Source organism: Desmodus rotundus, chromosome 6, assembly GCF_022682495.2.
Source record: "Desmodus rotundus isolate HL8 chromosome 6, HLdesRot8A.1, whole genome shotgun sequence".
Classification (NCBI taxonomy): Eukaryota; Metazoa; Chordata; class Mammalia; order Chiroptera; family Phyllostomidae; genus Desmodus; species Desmodus rotundus.
Window position 1 is genome coordinate 122,646,886 of NC_071392.1, and position 21,805 is coordinate 122,668,690.

General features: G+C 39.0%; 1 protein-coding gene across 2 annotated transcripts in view; it reads right to left on the bottom strand.

The window, feature by feature from the left end:
* PAK5 (p21 (RAC1) activated kinase 5) overlaps positions 1 to 21,805 on the bottom strand; it is a 270,051-nt gene that overhangs the window by 151,725 nt on the left and 96,521 nt on the right. For both annotated transcript variants that reach the window (XM_024559536.4, XM_053927281.2), the window contains exon 2: positions 9,713 to 9,860. The gene's annotated coding sequence lies outside the window, so the exon portion shown is untranslated. The remainder of the gene's footprint in view (positions 1 to 9,712; positions 9,861 to 21,805) is intronic.

Below are 21,805 nucleotides of genomic sequence, written 5' to 3' on the forward strand. Positions count from 1 at the left end.
TCTGAAGGTTCCTTATGTTAAAATACAAAAATAACCTGGACATATTTTTAAAACAAAAATTGGCTCACTAGATAGTAAAAGAAATATCTGAGTACCCCCTGCCACACCAAAATAATGACAGGGAAATGGAACCAGAGAACCCACATAGAGAGTAAATTAATGGAAAGGGCAGGACAGACCTAAGGGAATGTGTCAATGACAACAATGAATCAGAGACCAAGTCTTAGGCCCTTCACAAAGCAAGGCAGGGCAGTTAAGTCCTAGACAGACCAAGAATGGAACTTTGAAAGAGGGTGAAAGTTATCCCTGACTTTATAAATAGGAAGTAAAGCAACAGTCTCCATAGAAAATACCCTTACTTTAGGCCCCAAGGATTCCCTCACACATAATCAAGCATTCCGTACCTCATAAGGAGAAACATACCAGGAATAAAAGTTGACAAAATAACAAACTGGTTTCCACACCCATTGTGCTTCATGTATTATAATTAGCAGATAAATACAAAATAACAATGTATAAAGCATCAAAATAATTAAAAATGAAATAACGATGAGCGTGAGCCGACCATCATGATTCCTTTGCCGTCTGTGAGCTGATTCAGATGTGGAAACTTGGGAGGGGCCATGATATTCCATGGTCATATATTCTTGAATTTTTTTTCTCCTAATTACCCAAATTGTGCAGCATCCCAGTCAGCCGCTCAATTATTTTGTCACAAAGACTTCCAGGCCCTTTAGCCATGATCAGATCCACATTATGGTAAAGTCCACATTGCCCATAATAGTAATGTCTGCTACTCAGTCTCTGTTGTTCTGGGTCCTATCACCCCAGTGATACTAGGAAGTCCAACTCCTAGACACCTTCTCTGAACATCAAGCGATGACAGCCTTTGGCTTTTCTAAGGTGCTGGCACCCCTCCCCAGAGGCCATCTTACTATTTGGGGGGAAGGTCCTCTGGACCTTCTGGGTCAGTTAGGAACATACTCAAGTGATAGATTCTTAGATTGTACCTGAAACCGTCCCAATATCCATTCTAACCCTCCTCCCCGAGCCATCTGACCCTTTTTCAAGGCTGCATCAAAGAAGTTGGGAAATTTCCCCTCCATTTGCTATAGGTTGTCATAGTGCACAGGCTTCAAAGTACCAACCTAAAAAAACCATCAGGACCAGCTTCAAGTGTCCTTGACAAATGATTGCACCTTGAGTTATGAAGGAGTGCTCCTATATCAAGAAATCATTTCTGATCCAACATTAGTATATCTCCCCTTCCCCAAAATACATTCCAAGTCCACTCCCACGTGGGTTTGCTTGGTTCTGATGGCACATACTAGCCAGGTCCTTCAATTTTTCAAGGTGTAAGCTACTTCTTCCTGGACAAGGGCTGATACTTCTTTTGTGAGACTGTATTCTAGTTATCATCTTGGAGCAACTAGAAGTAGCAGGAAGATCTGAAGGAGAATAATAATCATCTTATGAGGCACGTGCTTCAGGCGAGGGAGGCTGTTCTTCTGTCAGGGGGGAAGAAATTGCCCCTGTCCTCCAAAATGGTTCAGGGGGATTTAGGAGTTCAAGGTTCTCAATATCATCTACCCCAGTGAACTCAACCTAGGTCTCAGCATCCTTGTGAGGCAGGGCCATGAGTTTGAAGTAGGAGATCATACAAAGCCGTGCAGTCTCCTTTGCAGCTCTGCCAACCTTAAAGTCCAATCCTGGGCCTGGATCTCATCACAGTCTGCCATGCAATGACCAGAGATACGTTACTTTCAAAGCTGCCGTAGAGTATGGTGACAGATGGAAACTACTGACTTTTGTTGGAAAGCATGACATAGTATATACAAATGTCAAATTATAATGTTGTACACCTCAAACTTGTATAACGTTGTAAAATCAGTGTTACCTCAACTTGAAAAAAAAGCTGCCATAGATGCCCTCTGGCTTTCAGAGTATGTCTGAAGTTGCCAATGAACCACCCTCAGCCTAACTTTTTTTTTTTGGCAGGTCAAAACAAAAGGGAGTAGTCACCCTACTCCACAATCCATATAATCACCACTGCTCTAACATTCATTGTGTACTGCAGCTACTAGATCTCCCAACACTGGACCTTCCACTTAAGTCTTATCCCAACTTACTCAGGTGAAAGCTTAAATAATTGTGATGCTGCTACATGCCAGGATTTATTTTCATTCCAATTTACCACACACACAATCAGTTCCAAAACCCACAAGGTCTCCTGTCTACAACCTTTTGTTTTAGCTCAGTTTTCCTAGGAAATGGATCCTGAGACAAACATTCAGCACTCATGCTCTCATTGGAATATGTGATCTGAAGGTAGGAGAGGGATGAGAAAGGAAACGCGGAAGGAAAAAGAGGAAGACAAGGTGATGCGTTGCTGTCCTGGCCACCGCACTGCCTAAACCGTGAAGAAACACAGCCAGTAGTTCAGCAATTGCATCTGCTAAATGACATGAGATTCCTCTAAATGTGCAGTACAGGGACATATGCCTTGGAACGGGCCACCAGAGAGGGAAATGGAGAGGAAATGCATCTGGTTTGCTCCCTTCTCTCTCACACCGGAGCAAGCTGCTAAAGATCTGGGTCAGCAGTTCTCAGCCAGGTACAACTTTTGTCCCCTAGGGAACATGTAACTAGAGATATTTTTACATCTAGAGACTTTTTTGTTGTCACAACAGGAAGAGCTATTGACATCTGGTGGGTGGGGGCCAAAGATAATGGTAAACATACTACGATGTAAAGCAAAGTCCCCCACAACAAAAATTATTGAGTCCAAAATGTCATTAGAGCTACTGTTGGCAAAATGTCATTAGTTGGTGGTGACACCAAGAGAATACAAAGAGATGCATAAGATGTGCTGGACAAAACAACTCAAAAGAAGAACAACAAAAGGTACAGAAGACATTTCACAGGCAAGAAAACACAAATGGCGAACAAAACATAAAAAGATACAGACCTCATTAGCAACCAAGGAACTCAAATCACGGTGAGATACCATTTCACACTCAATTGAGTGGCAAAAAATTAAGATACTGAGAACACCAAGCATAGGGAGAACGGCTCTCAAAGGGAATTTCCATTTCCCGCTGGTTGGGGCGTGTGAATTGCTACCATCTCTTTGGGAAACAGTTTATTATTATGTTGTAAAGTTGAACACATATTTATTTAAGGTGATTATTCATGCCAGTTGGCCTGAGACTGTCCTGCTTTCAGCATTAAATATCCTGCCATGTAGGAAACTCCTCAGATCCAGGCAAACTGGGATGATGGGTCGCCTGTCTATCTCACACCCGAACAACCCATTTCTGTCTATGTGGCCCTGAGAAACACCTGCACGCGCGCCAGGGGATATATAAACAATGATCATAGGACTTTCATAATACAGACTATGGAAACGAGAAATGTCCATTCACAGGAGAATAAATACTGTGATATATTCACATGATGTAATATTTAGCTGTGAAAATGAACTACAGCTACATGTCACAACATAGGTGAAATCTTAGACACGTCAATGTTCAGTGGAATGAGCAAATCTGTAAACTATATGAATGACATCATTATCATAAAGCTCAAATGGAAGCAAACGTGAACGATATATTCATGTTTGGTTCTTCTTTTAAGCAAGGAATTGACACAAACTTAGGATGGTGGTTACCTCTGGAGGGGAGCTGGGAAATGGGGTGGGGAGGTATCAGCTCCCCAAAGAAACCTTAGTAAATGAATCAGTCATTAGGTTTCCAGAGAGTATTCACTGGATTTTATATCTTTGCTATCAGATTTAACTTTTATTTAACTTTAGCTATGTTATTTTTCATTTACTTTACCTCTTTGAAAATGCCATCATTATCTCACTTTTCAGAAATAGAGAGCAAAGAATCACCGACATATTTGGGAGAGAAGAATGAACATAATACATTCCCCAAGCCAACGACAGTGAATATTTTGGCTTGGATTCACCATTCACGTGTCTTACCAGCATTTATTTCCAGTCAAGTTCCCATTTTGCCTCCAAGGAGCTGGAGACGTTCATGTCAACCTATTAAGCCTCACACTTAAATTGTGCTGCACCTGGTGAGTTGGGAGAGCATCATACTTAAAACACAGGCCAGGAGAACAATAAAAGTCACTTAGGAATACCGCAGAATAAGGCTTCTATTTAATTTACACAATTCAATCTCAGAGTGAAAAAATCCATGAACTGAAAATTACCATTTCACACATACATCCCAGTGGAAACACACATGCGCAGTTCCCGAATGTCAATTTCTATCTAATTGCCCAGAAACTTGGCCTTGTCGGGGTCCAGAGCCTTGGAATTTCAGTTTGGGACCATAATGCAAAAATCCTTAACAAATTTCCACAAAAACCCACTCGCTATGTTTAGCATGCTTACGGAAAGTGCACCACACAAGAGATTCTATCACATAATCTGCATCTTTGCATCACCCTCCTGGAGTCACCAACACAGAGGCTGAAAAGTTCTTGCGTTTAGGCCCACTCTCAGCCTCACATTTTTCTCTAAGCACCCACCAAGTTACTGCCTTCCTCCCTTCGTCCCTTCCTCCCTCTTTTCCTTTATGAAATAAATACAAATCATACAAATCCTTTCATAAGAGAAAAATCTTATCATTTTGTTAATTATGTGGCTACAGTAATCCATCCACTCAACCATCCACTCATTGACCTTTATTTGTTTTCCCATTTGCTTATCACTTTTTCATAAACATATTATTCTGCCTGCAAGTTAACTTGCATTTTCCTGCATTCTGACACATTCTACAGTTTTCTTGTTTCTCCCATTGTGCTTGCCCCTTCTCGTTCCCTCATCACTGTATGCCTTCATTCCCAAGTCACCCGACAGCATTGTGAGACATTATGCTTCTGTGTCTTTGAACACATACTATCTTTCTTGCCTTACAGTGGCTTCCTACTTTTTCTGGCTGGGGAACATGTCTTCACTCTGTGAACCTTAATCCAGATGTTTCTGTTCCCATCGCTTCTTGGCCTTTTTGCTAAGATCAAGTGTAGATATTTCTGTTCTTGATAGCTTACAATCTAGAGCTTCCTTTCCTTGTGTCAAAGCCCTTTCAAAATGTGACCATGAAGCTCCTCTCATCAAGAGTTGGAGAGTCTATTTCCACAGAGCCTTGTGCTTTTCTTTGGCCTATAGAATGCAGCAGAAGTGACTGTTTGGAGCCTAGGACTCAAGAAGCCTTGCACACTTTCAGTCATACTTTTAAAACTTCCTCAGCCACCATGGGAATAAACCTAGCCTGCTGGAGAACTGAGCTGACCCAGCTTCATCCAACCAATTACCAGGTATGTGAGTGAAGCCAGTTAGACTATTCAGCCCTCCAGCCAATGTTCAGCTGATTGCAGATGAATGAATGAACTTGACTGAGATCAGGCCTTCTCAACTGAAAGACGCATGAGCAATAATGCTTACTGTTTTAAGCCACTAAGTCATGGTGTTCATTTGTTATACAGAAACCATGGATACTCCCTTTCTTGATTCTTTCTGACAGCTACAGCATACTTCTATTATAGCCCTTATATCACTACATGTTTTCCTGTCTTTCTCTTCCACAAATGTGTGAGCTCCTTGAGAACAGGGGCAATTTTTGTTTTGTATCCAAAAATATAAGTATCAACCGCCAACTCTTCAATAATGGGTGCCAGAAAAACATCAATGATTGATTAGTTAATTCAGGATTGCAATGATGCACAAGGGAGGGTTTTTGGAGGCAAATCAGAGTTGGAATCCCAACTCTATTTCCTATATGTGTTACTCCAGAGAATTTGATTAACTTTGCTCAACCTTATCTGATCATCTATTAACTGAAGACTAGGATAATGTACACACTGCAGGATTTTGGTGATGAAATATAGATTTGCCACCCCTTAACACAGCACAGAATGAATGCTCAACAAATAGGAATGAAATAAAATGCATATAATGCATTTGGTATAGCACATGGCATATAGTTAATAAATGATAGCTCAATAATATGATCATGATTATCATTGCCATTGTATCACTTCTTATAGCAGGAACTGTAGGTGCTCCATCCATACCCCCTTGGAATTCATAATTTCTGTGCATGTTGACATGATGGCGGCTTCCAATGGCAAACACCTGGGACTCTGCCTGGGGGCTTCCTCTGGCTGCTAGCATCCCCTTGGTCCACCTATATGGCAGATCACAAATACCAGGGAGTAAACATCACCCACTTCCTCCTAGGGGAGAAGCCCTCAACCAAGCCAGATGGGAGAAGGTAGCTACAAATCCCAGTTTCCTTGTCCTTAGGAGAAATCCAAGGTATGCTGCATGCTGTATCCCAGAATTACCCAATGAGATCATGTGCCTCTTGGTCACAGCAGTGGTAATGCACCTTTTCTCTTCCTTCTCTTCCCCATCTCACATACCCACTCCCCTAGAAAAGCACAGTGGCACCACCTGCCAAATAAACGACTATCCAAAGTTCTTGTCTTACCATCTGAGTCCAGGGAAGCCAACCTAAGATACTGCTACTCCTTGTGTTTTGTTTTATCCTCATTGCTCCAGAACCCAATCACTACTTCCTTTTAATGCCTTTTAATGATCTCTCCAGCTAATCAAAGAGTTGTATCCAATACAGTATATGAAAAGACCAATCACAGAATATGGTGTCACATTTTTAGGTCTTCTCAGATGTATTCACATGTCTCGATTCTCTGAGTATACGAAGAGAGGGTTAACTTGCAGTTGATTTTGGGTACCTCTGTGCTTATCTTGAAGGGCACCTGGAACCATGATATTGATACTTAGCCAAAACAGAAGTGAAATTCACCAGCTAGTGATTTATAATATGCTATTAAAAGTCCAAAATTTCCCCAGAGATATCCTATACTGTTTATTTAAATTGTATGGATGGATGGTTTGCACCCGTTTATGTTTGCAAAGCCTGCTTTTAACTACTGGAGCTGTGGGATATAAAATACCCCTCAGTAAGCTTGAGCCTTGGCTCCTCTGAGACAAAGGGGTCACATATGTATTTTGGTGGCTCATAATCAGAAGATGAAGTTCAGCCTTTGAGATGGAGAAAGGACTCTGGGAGCTGTACCAGAAAGTCTCAGCTCTCTCTGATGTTTGCTGGGCTTGCTTTCTCCTGCTGCACCTTATCCTTTATCCTTTGCCTTTATTGCGGCTTTACATGGATTTCAATTACCTGACACTGTAGAATTGCTGCACTGAGGCTGTTCTCTGACAACCAAAGCCTTTTGATAAGGGTCTGGGGTAGAAGGAAGAAGGGTTGTTACAGCACTTAAATTTAGAGTCATTTCAGAAAGTTGTGCATACTGGAAAGCAGGATTCTGCACTTTGCTGAGCTCTTAAAATGCTGTTTGGCTGAGTTATCATGAAAATTCTTCCAAAAACACAGTTTGAGGTTGGTCCATGCCCCAGTAGTGAGTGTTGGCTTCTTGGAATCTTGGCCCTACTTGCCAAGGTCATCGCAAAATTCCTTACCCTCTCAGCATCCCCCACCCCTTCACACAATGGTCACATAGTCCAATACAGGAAGCCCTCACTGTGGAGAGTGTTCGTTTCTCTGGAAAACATTGCTTAAATCCACATAATCTTGTCTTTTTGAAACACCAATTTTAAGAAGTATTTTAGTTTTTATTTCAATGTGCCACCTTGGAATAATCCAGTATAAAAGTTTCAGTCTTGCCCTGGTCAGTGTGGCTCAATTGGTTGTAGCATCGTCCCATAAACTGAAAGGTCGTAGGTTCAATTCCCAGTTGAGGCACATGCCTGGGCTGCGGGTTTCATCGCAGTTGGGGTGCACACAAGAGGAAACTAACAGATGTTTCTCTCTCACATCAATGTTTTTCTTCTTCTCTCTCTCCCTCCCTTCTCCTCTCTCTAAATCAATAAGCATGTCCTCATCAGGTAAGGATAAAATAAATAAATTTTAAAAACAGTTTCAGTCTTAAAGTCTAAGTCTCTAGTCCTTAAAGTAATCATAGGTTTCTTATCAGGAAGAATACCCCTCCTATCATCTACCTCTCATGGTCTGACTAACAATGTTCTTAGAAGTCAGGAACGAGGCAAGAAGGGGGAGAGGAGCTACAGAAGCTTTTGGAAGGCTCTGGCTGCCAAGTGTTATAAGATCACCTGACTGAACATGAGATTTCAGGGAAGAATTTTATTTCTTTTCACACTTTCACATCAACCCCTCTAAGTTTCGAAAGCAGGCCACAAACATACACCATAAGTTGTTCTTTGAAACAGCAAAATAAATTGCCATTTGAATCTTTTATATTAAAATACAAATGAACAGCATACCCTTCATATGAAAATTAGAATTATGTTGGGAATTCATAAAAAGCATTGGGGGTCATTTAGTTTAATCCAGCCGAAGTACATGCAAAAAATATTTTAAAGCCATCTATCCCGAATGACATGTCCTGAAGCCAACTCACCATTACCTCTTACCTAGGTAACAGCACCCTGTTTTCCACTATTACTGAGCCCCCTACCCTTTAGATAAATAAAGCAAAGTAGCCTTTTAAAAAAAATAATATAAACTCCTCTTCTAATAACTCCCCAAGGGCTTCTGTCTCCATTGGAGTAAAGTCAAGACGCTTCTCCATGTCTAAAGGGCTCTCCAATGGCATCTCCTATGTCATGCTTCTCCAAATCCCCTCTCAAAGCAATATAGGTCTGCTTTCTGAGCCGTGAACATATCCATCCAGATCCTGGTTCACAGCAAATAAAATGTCCCATGTTCACACCTTTACTCAGCTGGCTCTTCAGCATTCAACTCAGCTCAAAATTCTCTGAGTGGTCTGCTCAAACACCCAAACTAAAGCAGCCTCAATGACCCAGTATCTTGTTACCTGCTCACCATGTTCTAACTTTATTAATGGCTGCCTTTACTTATAACTTTTTGCATTTATTTACTTACTCATCTCCTCCACTAAAATGTCAGCTCCTTCAAGGCCACACCCCTGCCTTTTTTGTTCACAATCATATCCCTAGTGCTTAGAACAATTTGCAAGCACATAGCAGTCACTCAACAAATATTTGTTGAATAAATAAATATACTTTCTGTTTTTTTACTATTGCATATTTTTATTTTTCATTGAGATGTAACTGACATGTACCATTATATTAGTTTCAGGTGTATGACATAATGATTTGATGTTTGCATATATTGCAAAATAATCACAATGAGTCCAGTTAACATCCCTCATCACACACAGTTACAACATTATGTTCTTGTGATGACAACTTCTAAGATCTGCTCTCAGCAACTTTCAGATATGCAACATATTATTATTACATCCTGGCACATAACTCATTTCGTAACTGGAAATTTGTATCTTTTGACCCCCTTCACCCATTCAGCCCAGCCCCTCTCCCCTCCCCTGGCTCTGGCAATCTCCAGTTTGTTTTCTGTATCTATGAGTTCAGTTTTTTTTAAACTTTATTAACATTTTTTAGATCCCACGCTTAAGTGAGATCATAGGGTATTTGACTTTCTCAGTCTGACTTACTTTACTTAGAATAATGCTAAGGTCTATCCATGTTGTCACAAATGGCCAAATTTCTTTCTTTTTTGTGGTCAAATAATGTTCCCTCATGTGTGTGTATGAAAAATGTAAAATAAAATTTAAAAAGGCAAAACCATGACATAATTTATTCCCCTACCTTTTTATGATGGCTGTGGGTGAATCAGACTCCAGAGGAGTGTGGCTATTTCTGTCGTGCAATTTCTCGCTGGAGTTCTTCACTGCTCTTCATTTTTCCCCAGTGTCCATTTTGGCAAGAGGTGGAAGCATCTTGCCACAGTGTATTTCTGTAACAACATGGTAGCTACATGAATCAGAACCCCACCAACATTATGCTCTGTTTAAAAATGAACATATAAACTCATTTACATTCTCCTACATGCTGTACATCCTTTCCAAACTGTTTCTATCATTCCCTCAGGCACGCAGCTACTGATTTGTGTGTTATTACCTTTACACACCAGGCCCTATGAGACTCCCCTAGGCACGTCGCCTGCATCTGTCTCAGCACTTTCTCTAATCATTCCATAGTGAGTCTGTGTCTCCAACACACGGCTAGCCCAGTGGAGACAGGAACGGCGTCTTTGGTCCCTGAATCTCTGGCCCCTAGCCCACTAATTTGTAATCACACATGTTTAATATGGTCAGTTTTTACTATTGGCAGGAGCTATGTTCTATGATGTTGCTGTGAACCCTGAACCACTGCTCTGAGGGGAAACATGGGATTAGGTGTCTGCTAGACTCTGCCCCCAACATTTTCATCAATCAACCAATGTGTTACAGTTTTATGTGTGTTTCTGTTTAAAGACACCTATTTAATCTATTGTTGATTCATTAACATTCAACTCACAGCCAACAGCTCTATAACTCATGCCTGAAGGAAGCTTATCTAAGAGATGTATTTTCTCCACAAGGCACACCTTCCTGCACTTAGAGCACTAGATAGCACGTCAGCACTATGCTGGGGAGCCACTTCCAACAGCAGAATAGCCAACGAAAGGCACAGAACTGCAAATGAAATCAGAAGGTGAATTTGCAAATACTGTACAACATCTATAAATAAATGAGGATTGACTGTATACACATTGGCTGAATCAAAGTTATACGTAGATCTATTTTCCTAACTTTGCTTATAATTCAGCATAGTACTGCTATTTAAATGAGTAAACAATAAATTCTACTGATAGGGCAGAAGGAGACTAAATCCAGCTTTCATATGCTTCGTGAAAGATCCAGGAAATGAAAGCAGTTATTCTCTCCTAACCTATTAAAAGGACAAATTCCAGATCCAGTTCTTTTCTTCTTCCTGATACTAATCATTGCTCGTCCAATTTTCAGACAAGTGCACAGAAACTTCCCTGAAAATAATTATAGGCTTGTAGTCCACCTTATTCATGATGGGAAAACTCAAACTGCCCCCAGAAGACAACTCCATTTTTCTCTTCTTGAATAATTATAAGAAATGCCTGCTTTCATTTTATTACCTGAATCAGTTAACTGTAGGCACAATGTACTCACTTAGCAGACTTGTATTTTTTGTAAAAATGCCAGTCCTCTATGACATAAAAAATGGAGGCTTTACACTTTAAGTATTTACTTTCTAGTGCATTTAAAAATATATAAGACTTCCTTAGGAATACATATTTATATTTTAAAGTGGTTGCAAAGATTTTCCAATGAAGTTTACTTCTCAATATTTTAAAGTGGTTAAACTTAACCTCAATTCATTTGCTCTGGTTGGGTGGCTCAGCTGGTTGGAGCATCAGCCCACACACCAAAAGGCTGCAGGTTTGATCTCTGGTCAAGATACATACTTAGATTGAGGGTTTGATCCCTGTTTGGGGTGCATGCAGGAGGCAGCTGATAGATGTTTGTTTCTCTCTTTCTCTCATCAATAAACAAATCCTTAGGTGAGGATTAGGGAGAAAAAAAAGCATTAACCTCAAATAATTTGTAGTTCATGGAAAGTAACTTGTTGGTAAAATAACCTTCTGAAAAGCATGCCCTGGTGTTAAAATACCATTGTCAAGATTAGTAGGTCTTGCTTAAATGCAATGTCTTGCATAGGTAACAAGAAATCTTAGGAGGATGGTCCTGGAAGCTCAGTTTTTATGTGCTTTTAATGGAGTTCAAAATGGGTTGTCAGGTGAGAGGGGGATTGGGAGGATGGATGAAAAAGGTGAAGGGGTTAACAAGTGCAAATTTGCAGTTACAAAATAGTCACTGGGATGTAAAATACAGAATGGAGAGTTCAGCCAACAATACTGTAAGAACTCTGCATGGTGCCGGGCGGGTACAAGACTTCCTAGGGGATCACTGTGGGTTCTATAAATGTCTGACCTCTGTGCTGTACACGAAACTAATATCAAATGTCCGCTATAATTAAAAATAAAAATTTCGTTCACAATAAGCTAAAATATAAATAGACATAATTTCCTTTTACAGTCCTTTGATAGTCTCTTCATTTATTTCAGAAATCAGAAGACAAGTCACCTTGCCAGGAAATACAGTTTCAGGATTGATGTAACCATATGGGTCTATTGCATGACAATAACATAATTTAGTACATTTTACAAAAATAATTCCTTTTCCAAAAATAATTTTCCTTTGCCCAGAAAAACAGAATGAATTAAGTACATTTTATTTTTATACTTTGTTAATAACATTATCATACTTTATAATTAACCAATATTTGCTTTGAGCTTATTTTGTAAGAATTAGCATTACTTTTAATTTTCTACTTATTCTGCAAATAACCAGGTTAAAAATAAATCAGATGCCAAAACCTTACTTTAATACATGCCTAGATCATCACTAAAACTCTCCTCTCAGATGTCTTTCTGTTTAAACATGCCACTAAGAAACCATTACCTACACGAGTACATCTCTGGTAAAACCACATTGCCACTGCTAACTTTAAAAAAACGCAATCTCAGTATTAAGTAGACTATGTTCCGATAATGGCTATACCATTCTGAGGCAATTGGTAAAGTACATCTGAATATGAGGTACAGATGCCAATTAAATTTAATATTTAATTTTAATAAAATTTAATATATCTAACCTTTAAGAGGAAGGGCTTAGATTTAGAATCAACAGATGTGGCTCCACCTTATATTAGCTGCATTGTTTAGGGCAATTCATTTTCCCACAATATATTTACTCATCTGAAAGCTGGAGAGGCGGTCCACTTTCTCTAACAGGGAGTGGCCTTGCGGGTATGGTGAAAATGGCCTATGTAATGCTCCTGGCCAATAATGAATAGTACAAAGTGTTGGCTCTTGTTTTTATTAATTATAAAACCAACCTAAACAGCATTTTAGATAACTGAATTTAACTCTTAAAACCTAAAAGCAGTGACTTGTGATAACTTGAAAAATTATATATAGTTCACCTACATTTTGACTTAGGAGAATAAAAAGCATCTCAATGGCTGTAATGCGTGCTACAAAAAATAGAAATACAGCTATGAAAGAAACACAGCTAACTTTTTAACACATAAGTCTACACCATTTTGCACATTTTGTTTCCACAGATTATCAGATAAACTGACCCCTCAACACTGGGCCCCTTGACCATCAGGTCAAACAAAAAAACAAAAACTTGTGCGGCGTTGGTGGTATAGTGGTGAGCATAGCTGCCTTCCAAAAAAACAAAAACTTTATTACCAGTGGCAACTGACTGACTCTGAGATATGCATTTATTACTGGGCTCATTGGCAAATTACTAAGACACTCGAAGATTCTATTTTATATAGAACAGAGAGTTACCATCAACCACATTAGTACAAAAAGTTTAGTGCTTGCACACTTTTTTCCCTCCACATATTCAAGGATGAATATCTGACACAGACACAACTTAAGGTGCTTTAGACCCAGCATGAAAAGGGTCCCATCAGTCCTGCAATCTTCAATGTTTGTTGCATTATTCATCCTTTTATCTGCTTCCCCTTATACCCAGAGATGCACATTTGTGAATGGCAGGTTTGATAGGTGGTCTGCACTATTATATTGGAAAAACATAACTTCTTTTTTCCCCTCAAAGAGAATAGGCTCTGACCTTGGCCTCGTTAATATTAAATTCTGGCCAAAGGAACTCCAGTAAGTTATGAAATCATGAACAATGCTAAACCCCATCAGGTCAAAGTCTCCCAGCAACTGTGAGACAATGGAGTAAAGAGGAAAAAAAAGGATTTTAGAGAAAGCCTAAAACACAATTTAGTTTTTAACCTTTTTATTATTTTTACTAAAATAGAATCTTTCCAACAGAAATTAGTATGGATCATCTTTTCTTGGAAATATATCTTCAGCACTGTGCCTTTTTATGATGGCTCTCTCTTTGTGCATACTTTACAATGTGGATGATCCCATACCTCCGACTAGATGCCACGCTCCTCATCTAATAGGAAAACTCTAGATACACAAAGGGTCCATTAGTAGGTTTGGCAGTGTAAAAGCCAAGCAGAACACACGCCGGCAGGGACAGTTTAATATAAACCTTCTCTGAGGAATTGAAAACATCACATTTGTTTCTTGCTATTCACCTGCCCCTCTGTGATCTCTGTCTCTCTATATAGTAAAATATTTATTTCCAGAGTTGAACTCGGCATTCCTTCCTCTTTCCTCATGGTTGGAATAAGCTATATTTTGCTTCCATGGGAGAAAACAACATAACAGAAACACTAAAAATTTGAGAAAACTTCAGGAAAGTAGAAAACCTAATCCACTTAAAAATGGCTTTTTTATTCAAAGGCAGAAAACTGTGACACAGGGGACTGCATTTTCGTAATATTTACGCACCTGTCTATTGCAGCGAACCCTCTCTAAGGAAACTTCTCAGGAGCCTACAGAACTAATCGCTGTCTTTGTACCTCCTTGAATAGGAGTCGAGAACTATTTTGTTTTTCTTTTCAAGTAATAATGAAACTTGATTTTTAAAAACATCTCACCTTTTCCTACAAGAAAATACCATTTAGATGCCTGGCCTCTACGAGACATTCCCCTTGAGACAATGGAAGGATCAGGCCTTTCAGGATGGTGAACTAAGGCAATGATCCCATGTCAAAGCTCTTTTCATCTGGAAGAGCAGTTTATAATGTATTGACTCTTATTTTAGGAGTAACTGCCTCTTATGTTGAAAAATCAACTGAACAATTAAGTGTGGATACACTGGTTTTCTGGTTGAATAGAAAAGGCACTTAAAGTTTTTATTTGCTAGCGCCCCAAGTTCTAACCCTTTGGCGTGTACTTGCTCTTTGAACTTAACTGACTGAACCGTTCTGTGTCAGAGCTTCGTCATTCTGAACCCAAGCTTAGGACAGTGTGTGTTCACATGATGGCACATATCTGCACAATTTTCAAGGGATTAAATGAAATAATGTGTGGGTAAGAACTTTAGGGACTCTGAATCACTATACAACATTAGGTTTAGAAACGTTATTTTAATTTCTAAGTGTTTGAGTTGTACAGAAATGAAGTGAATCTGACATAGAAAACAGTAAAATACAATAGCTCAAAAACTAGTAACAATGTCTCCGGAGCATGAAGAGTCTCTAATCTCCACTTCAATGAATCTGCACCCTGTCATGCTGATCCTGCTGAGCTTAGATTTCCAAAGACAGAGGACAAGATAAAGGAATGGTGGGGAAACAAGGGGAGAGAAACAGACAGATGCCAAGACAGAAGGGCTACCCCGGGTCCTTTTCTTTCATTTTTTAATTGTTATTCTATTATAGTTATCCCAATTTTTCCCCCTTTTCCCTCCTCCACCCATCCCACCGCCTGCTCCCAGTCAATTCCCACACTGTTGTCCATGTCCATGGGTCACTCATACATGTTCTTTGTCTAGCCCTGTCCCCTTCTTTCCACCATTGTCCCTCTCCCCGCCCACCATCACTGTCAGCTTGTTCCACGTTTCCATGCCTGTGGTTCTGTTTTTTTGTCAGTTTATTTTGTTCATTAGATTCCTCTTACAGGTGAGATCATATAATATAACTGCTCCCCTTCCCCTTTAAAGCAACGATTCTTAACTGGGGGTCTGAATTTCAAGTCTCTGGGCTCATTTAGATAAAAATTAGTAGCAGAAACTGAATTATAAATAAATAAATGAACCACAAAACCCAGGCTCCCTCACTTGTACAGGCCCATTCCAAGAAAGGCCAGCCTGACTGACTAACAAAAAAAATTAATTAATACTTTTAGAGTTTATTAAAATTTTTGGTCCTGGAGTATGATCTTTTTGAGGGTTATTGTCATGTTTCAGACACTTCTCTCAAATATAAGATTTTCAGAGTACTCCAGGATTTTGTTGAATTGCCAACACTCAGTTACTAATTTGTCATTAATGTACTCATTGACTTGGCTTCTGATATCTTCCTTGCTCAACAAGGAAAAGAGATTAATGTATCACAGACCAAGGGTTCATGGTCACTCACTTGTTCGTGGACATCAAGGCCCTAAGAAGAACCTTACAATATGTTCACATGATTATATATTTTTGCAAAATATGCAAATGTAAGATATTTTAACAGCAACTGGTTAAGACAGCTGTCTCTTTGCATTCCAACTTCCTACATCACACTTTTCTAGGTGTTGCATGGAGTTGGGGTGGCTATAGCTATTCTGGGGCTCTAGCTAAAAGGAAACTTAAGTTGGGGATGCTTTGGATTTGTAAATAGTGGGATGTATTTATGTGTTGCGCAGTCAATTTCCATTACAGTTCAGTGTTTGCTAGTCATCAAATGCAGCGACAGTTTCCAGGTGTCCGCGGACACCTCTCTAGCCTTGCTGCCAGCCTCATGACACAAGGACTTCCTCCACGCCCTGCAGCTCTGGATATATATGCATGGAGGAAATCTGACTTTTATAAAGCTTCTTAAGCCTTGCAACATGGGCACATCAACATGTTAAGTATGATAAAATGTAGTTTCAAAGATTCACGAAAAATTTTGTTTACAAAATTCAACAAGGTTTGAACATACAATTTAACTGCAATATACAAAGTTGTTCTGAAGGTGGCATTAAAGCAAGTGAGAAGTCAACCTTCCCTGCATTGATTGTTTATGAAAGGGAACATTTTTATATCATCTTTATATCTATTTATTAAAGCATGGAGGGAAAGTAGAGATCCAAAATGGCAGTAGAGTAGGTGGAAGCTACACTCACTTCCTCCCAGAACCAAACTGGAATTACCACTAAAATACAGAACAATCAACCTGAATAACCGACCACCTGAAGACTAGCTGAACAGAAGTCTTATAACCAAGGATTTACAGAAGAAGCCACTGGTAGGACTGGTAGGACTGATAGAGCTGTGAAAAGGGCTGGCCTGCTCCCAAGTGCTGTTGCTAATATTCTGGAGGGATAACTCAGCTTGCAAAGGTTCCCCCTGAGGAGTGTGGGGTCTGAACTCCACTCCAGACTCCCAGCTCAGAGTGCCAGAGCCAGGAAGAGGTGCCATGTAACTAACATCAGGCTATGAAAATCAGTGGGGATTCTGTCCACCAGGGAGAGATAGGAGTCTGCTAGACACAGGCACATTTTTAAAGGGGCAACTCACAAAATCTTGTTTGCAGCTACTCATGCAGGGCTCTGGCAGAGGGAGAGTGGAACAGACTAGAGTCACACAAAGAGAGACTCGGGTTTGTGGCACTGGGAAGAGAGCTGAAGTGTCAGCCACCAGAATCCCTGCGCTGGGGTCCCTCTCCCTCACCACAGATGCCATCTTTCTTGGGTGGAGCACTCCCTTCCTTATGGCATCAGCTTGGGGAAAAGCAATAGTCCCATCTTCTGGTCTCCCTGTCATCCTACCCTGCAGAGATCAAGCCCTGCTAAGGAGTCAGCTGTCTGGGCCAGAGGTTTGGGGGCAGAGGTCTGGGAGCAGAGGTTTGGGCAGACTCAGCAGGTGTCAGTGACTGAGCTGTGTGGCTGTGGTGTGGAGCCCTTTCCCCTCACATTCCCAAGAAACTCGGATAGCCTAGCCCTACCCTCCAAGCTTCTGGTGGCCCCACCTTCAGACTTCTGGTGGCCCCTCACTGGAGAGGAGGTCTGGACAGAATCCAGGACAGACTGAGTTGTGTGGCTCTGGGGTGGAGGCCACAATCCTCACCTTCCCCCAAGCCTGACCAGTGACTCCTACCTATGGGAGATCCACTAGCCCCACCCTCCCAGCTCCTGGTGGCCCTCCCTGCTGAAATCAGGCTCCAGACAGAATCTGGAACAGACTGAGCTGTGTGGCTCTAGGATGGGGCCATATATGACAAACCCACAGCCAATATCATACTTGGGCAAAAACTAAAAGCATTTCCTTTAAGATCAGGAACAAGACAGGGATGTCCGCTTTCACCTCTCTTATTCAACATAGTATAGGAAGTCCTAGCAACAGCAGTCAGACAACAAGAAGAATAAAAGGCATCCAAATTGGAAATAAAGAAGTAAAACTGTCATTATTTGCAGATGACATGATACTGTATATGTAGAACACTAAAGATTCCACCAAAAAAACTACTAGACCTGATAAGTGAATTCAGTAAAGTAGCAGGATACAAAATAAACACCCAGAAATCAGTTGTATTATTATACACCAATAATGAACTAGACAAAAGGAAAACTAAGAAATAATTCCATATATAATTGCATCAAAAAACAAAATACTCAGGAATAAATTTACCAAGGATGTAAAGACCTTTATTTGAAAATTATAAGACACTGAAGAAAGAAACTGAGGAAGATACAAATAAGTGGAAGCATACATTGTGTTCATGGATAGGAAGAATTAATATCATTAAAATGTCAATACTTCCCAAAGCAATCTATACATTCAGTGTAATTCCTGTGAAGATACCAATGGAGTATTTCACAGAACTAGAACAAGTACTCAAAATATTTATATTGAACCACAAAAGACCCCAAATAGCCACAGCAATCTTGAGAAAGAACATTAGAGGAATCACACTACCTGATATCAAACTATACTACAAGGTCATAGTAATCAAAACAGCTTGGTACTGGCCAAAACAAAACAAAACAAAACAAAACAAAAAACAGACAATGGAACAGAATAGAGAGCCCAGAAATAGCGCAATGGAACAGAATAGAGAGCCCAGAAATAAACCCATGTCTTTATGGTCAACTACTATTTGACAAAGGAGACAAGAACATGAAATGGGTAATGATAGTTTTTCAATGAATGATGTTGGGAAAACTGGACAGATATGTGCAAAAAATGAAATTGGACCATTTTCTCACACTATACACAAGAATGAACTCAAAATTTATTTAAGACTTAAATGTAAGACTTTAAACCATAAAAATCCTAGAAGAAAACAGGCAGTAATATCTCAGACATTTCTCATAGTAATATTTTCTCTGATATATCTCCTCCAGCAAAGGAAACAAATAAGTAAATAAATAAATGGGACTACATCAAACTAAGAAGTTTTTGCACAACAAAATGAAAAGACAATCCACTGAATAGGAGAACATATTTGGCAATGATGCATCTCATAAGGGATTAACATCTAAAATTTAAAAAGAACTCAGGGAACTCAGCACCAAAAAAGCCTCCCAAACAATCCAATTAAAAAATGGGCAAAAGACCTGAACAGATACTTCTCTAAAGAGAACATACAGATGACCAACAGATATATGAAAAGATGCTCAATGTCATTGATCATTGAGGAAATGCAAGTTAAAACCACAATGAGATATCACCTCACACCTATCAGAATGGTTATCCTCAATAAATCAACAGACAAGTGTTGACGAAAATGTGGAAAAAAGGGAACCTTCATGCACTGTTGGTGGGGATGAAGATTGGTACAGCCACTGTGGAAAGCAGTATGGAGTTACCTCAAAAAAAAAAAAATGGAACTGCCTTATGCCCCAGGAATTCCACTTCTGGGAATGTGTCGAGAAAACCTGAAACACTAATTTGAAAGAATGTATGCACCCATGTTCACTGCAGCATTATTTACAATACCCAAGATTTTGAAGCAACCTAAGTGTTTATCAGTAAATGAGTGGATGAAAAAGTTGTGGTACATTTACACAATGGAATACTACTGAGCTCTGTAAAGGGAACTCTTACCTTTTGTGAAAGAATATAGATATAGACCTGGAGTATATTATGCTAACTGAAATAAGCCAGTCAGAGAAAGACAAATACCATATGATCTCACTTATGTGTGGAACCTAATAAACAAAATAAAGAAACAAACAAAACAGAAACGGACTGTTAGATACAGAGAACAGACTGACAGTTGTCAGAAGGGAGATGTGGAGACTGGATGAAAGGAATTACACATTCATAAAAAAGAAATCACATTAAAAAAAAACAGAATTTGTTTTATCTAAAGAACCATGATTTTTAAAAGCAAATAAAATTATTGGGCTTAAATTTGTCACTTCTAGAGCAAAAAATCAAATAAAATAAGAGACACCTAAGAAAAAATAATGAAATATGAAACAGAAGCATTTAAAATAATTAAATTAACAGAAATAATTCTGACATCGAAGGAACCTCTATTGACCAAAAATAACTTTCAGATCATACCCAAAGCATTCACTAAGAGGGAAGTTGTGAACATAAGTAATGGATGGGTTTTTGTTTGATAATTCAATTGATAAAGTCAAATGAATCATATGAACACTAGGAAATATTTAAATTCTTCCTGATTTCCCATAAGTGATGATTATGAAGATAATTTAAACTTCAACATAGCTATAACAAGGAAGACATTGATGTGTAACTGGTGATATGGTTTGTGAATTTAAAGAGTATTAAGATTAGTGACTATATAAGCTAATCACAAATACACTGATTTGTTAGGGTTCATATATTCAAGAAATGTGATAGAGGTGTTCCCAAATTTGATAATTCTAAATAAGTATACATGCTAGTACTGATAACAAAATGTGATACTCAAACATACTTTTCTAAATGTCAGTAATAAAAATAAAATTCAATCAGACATCTTGAAGGAAAAACTGTATTACGTTTTTGTTCTCTATAGAACAAAATAATTTTTATATTTAAAGGTAAAGATATGAACATTTTCAGCTAAAATGTATTATAGGGATGGGATAGGTAGTCTATTAATAAGGGATAGGTAGTCTATTAATAAAAATACACTGTTTCTTATGTTGGGATGTTTGCATTGTCAGCTTTTTAATTTGTAATTTGTTGTAAAGTATTGCCTCATCGCAAACATTCATATTCCTACCCAATTTTTATTCATATGCACACATTCTAAATTCATGGATCTTTAGGTTCATGAATTCTGTTTTCTGGGCCACTGGCTACTTTTTTTTCAATATGATCGTTCAGAAGTTTAAATTTAGAGTCAACTAAAATATATATATATATATATATAGAGAGAGAGAGAGAGAGAGAAAGCGAGCACAACTACAGTTCAATCAACTTAGAAATGTCACAGTCAAACAGCAGCAGCAACCTCAGCAGCTCTAGCTCTCTCTGCAGTGGCTACACACAACAATTTCTCTGCTGAAATCCATCTTTAAGGGCCAGTGTGTTTCAATAAACTGAAATCCTGATAAGGTAAGTGATTCTGGATCACACTGATAGTAACCAAATGCATGACAAAATGAAGCACAGGAATTTTTTAAAGCAAAGCAAAGCATGACAGAACTTTGACTATCTGGCTGAAAGAAAAAAAGCCCAAGAATTTTTATCAAGAACTGAAAATGTTAGTACCTAAAGCAAAATGATCAGCTGTATGTGCTGGAAAGGAAAGAGATAAACCCCGGGATGCTTAATTCAATAGAATGGTCAAAGTATAAGCTATACATTTGAAATGACTGGCTCAAAGACATAACCATGTCTTCTGAGTTGTTTTTAAAAACATAGTATAGCTACATGTTTCTTTTTCTAGAAATTGTACCAACTCTAGGACTTTAATATAGTGAATACCGAACACATGTATACTTCATTTAACCTACTGTGATTGAGTCATACTTCATTTTTTTCTAGTTAGCAAGAAAATATATTGTTTTCTAAGAGGCAGGAAAATACCATTTATTTAGTTTTTAACTTTTATGACAAAGCTGTGGCTAATCACGTATTATCAAAGGTGGGCTCTAAGGTAGATGCTTCAAACTGATGATACAAGGGCAAACTATCACCAACCAAACTGACATTTAAACGTTCGGAACGCACCTTCACAATGTTGGTAAGTCTTGTTCACAATGTTGCTAAGTCTTGTTCACAATGTTGA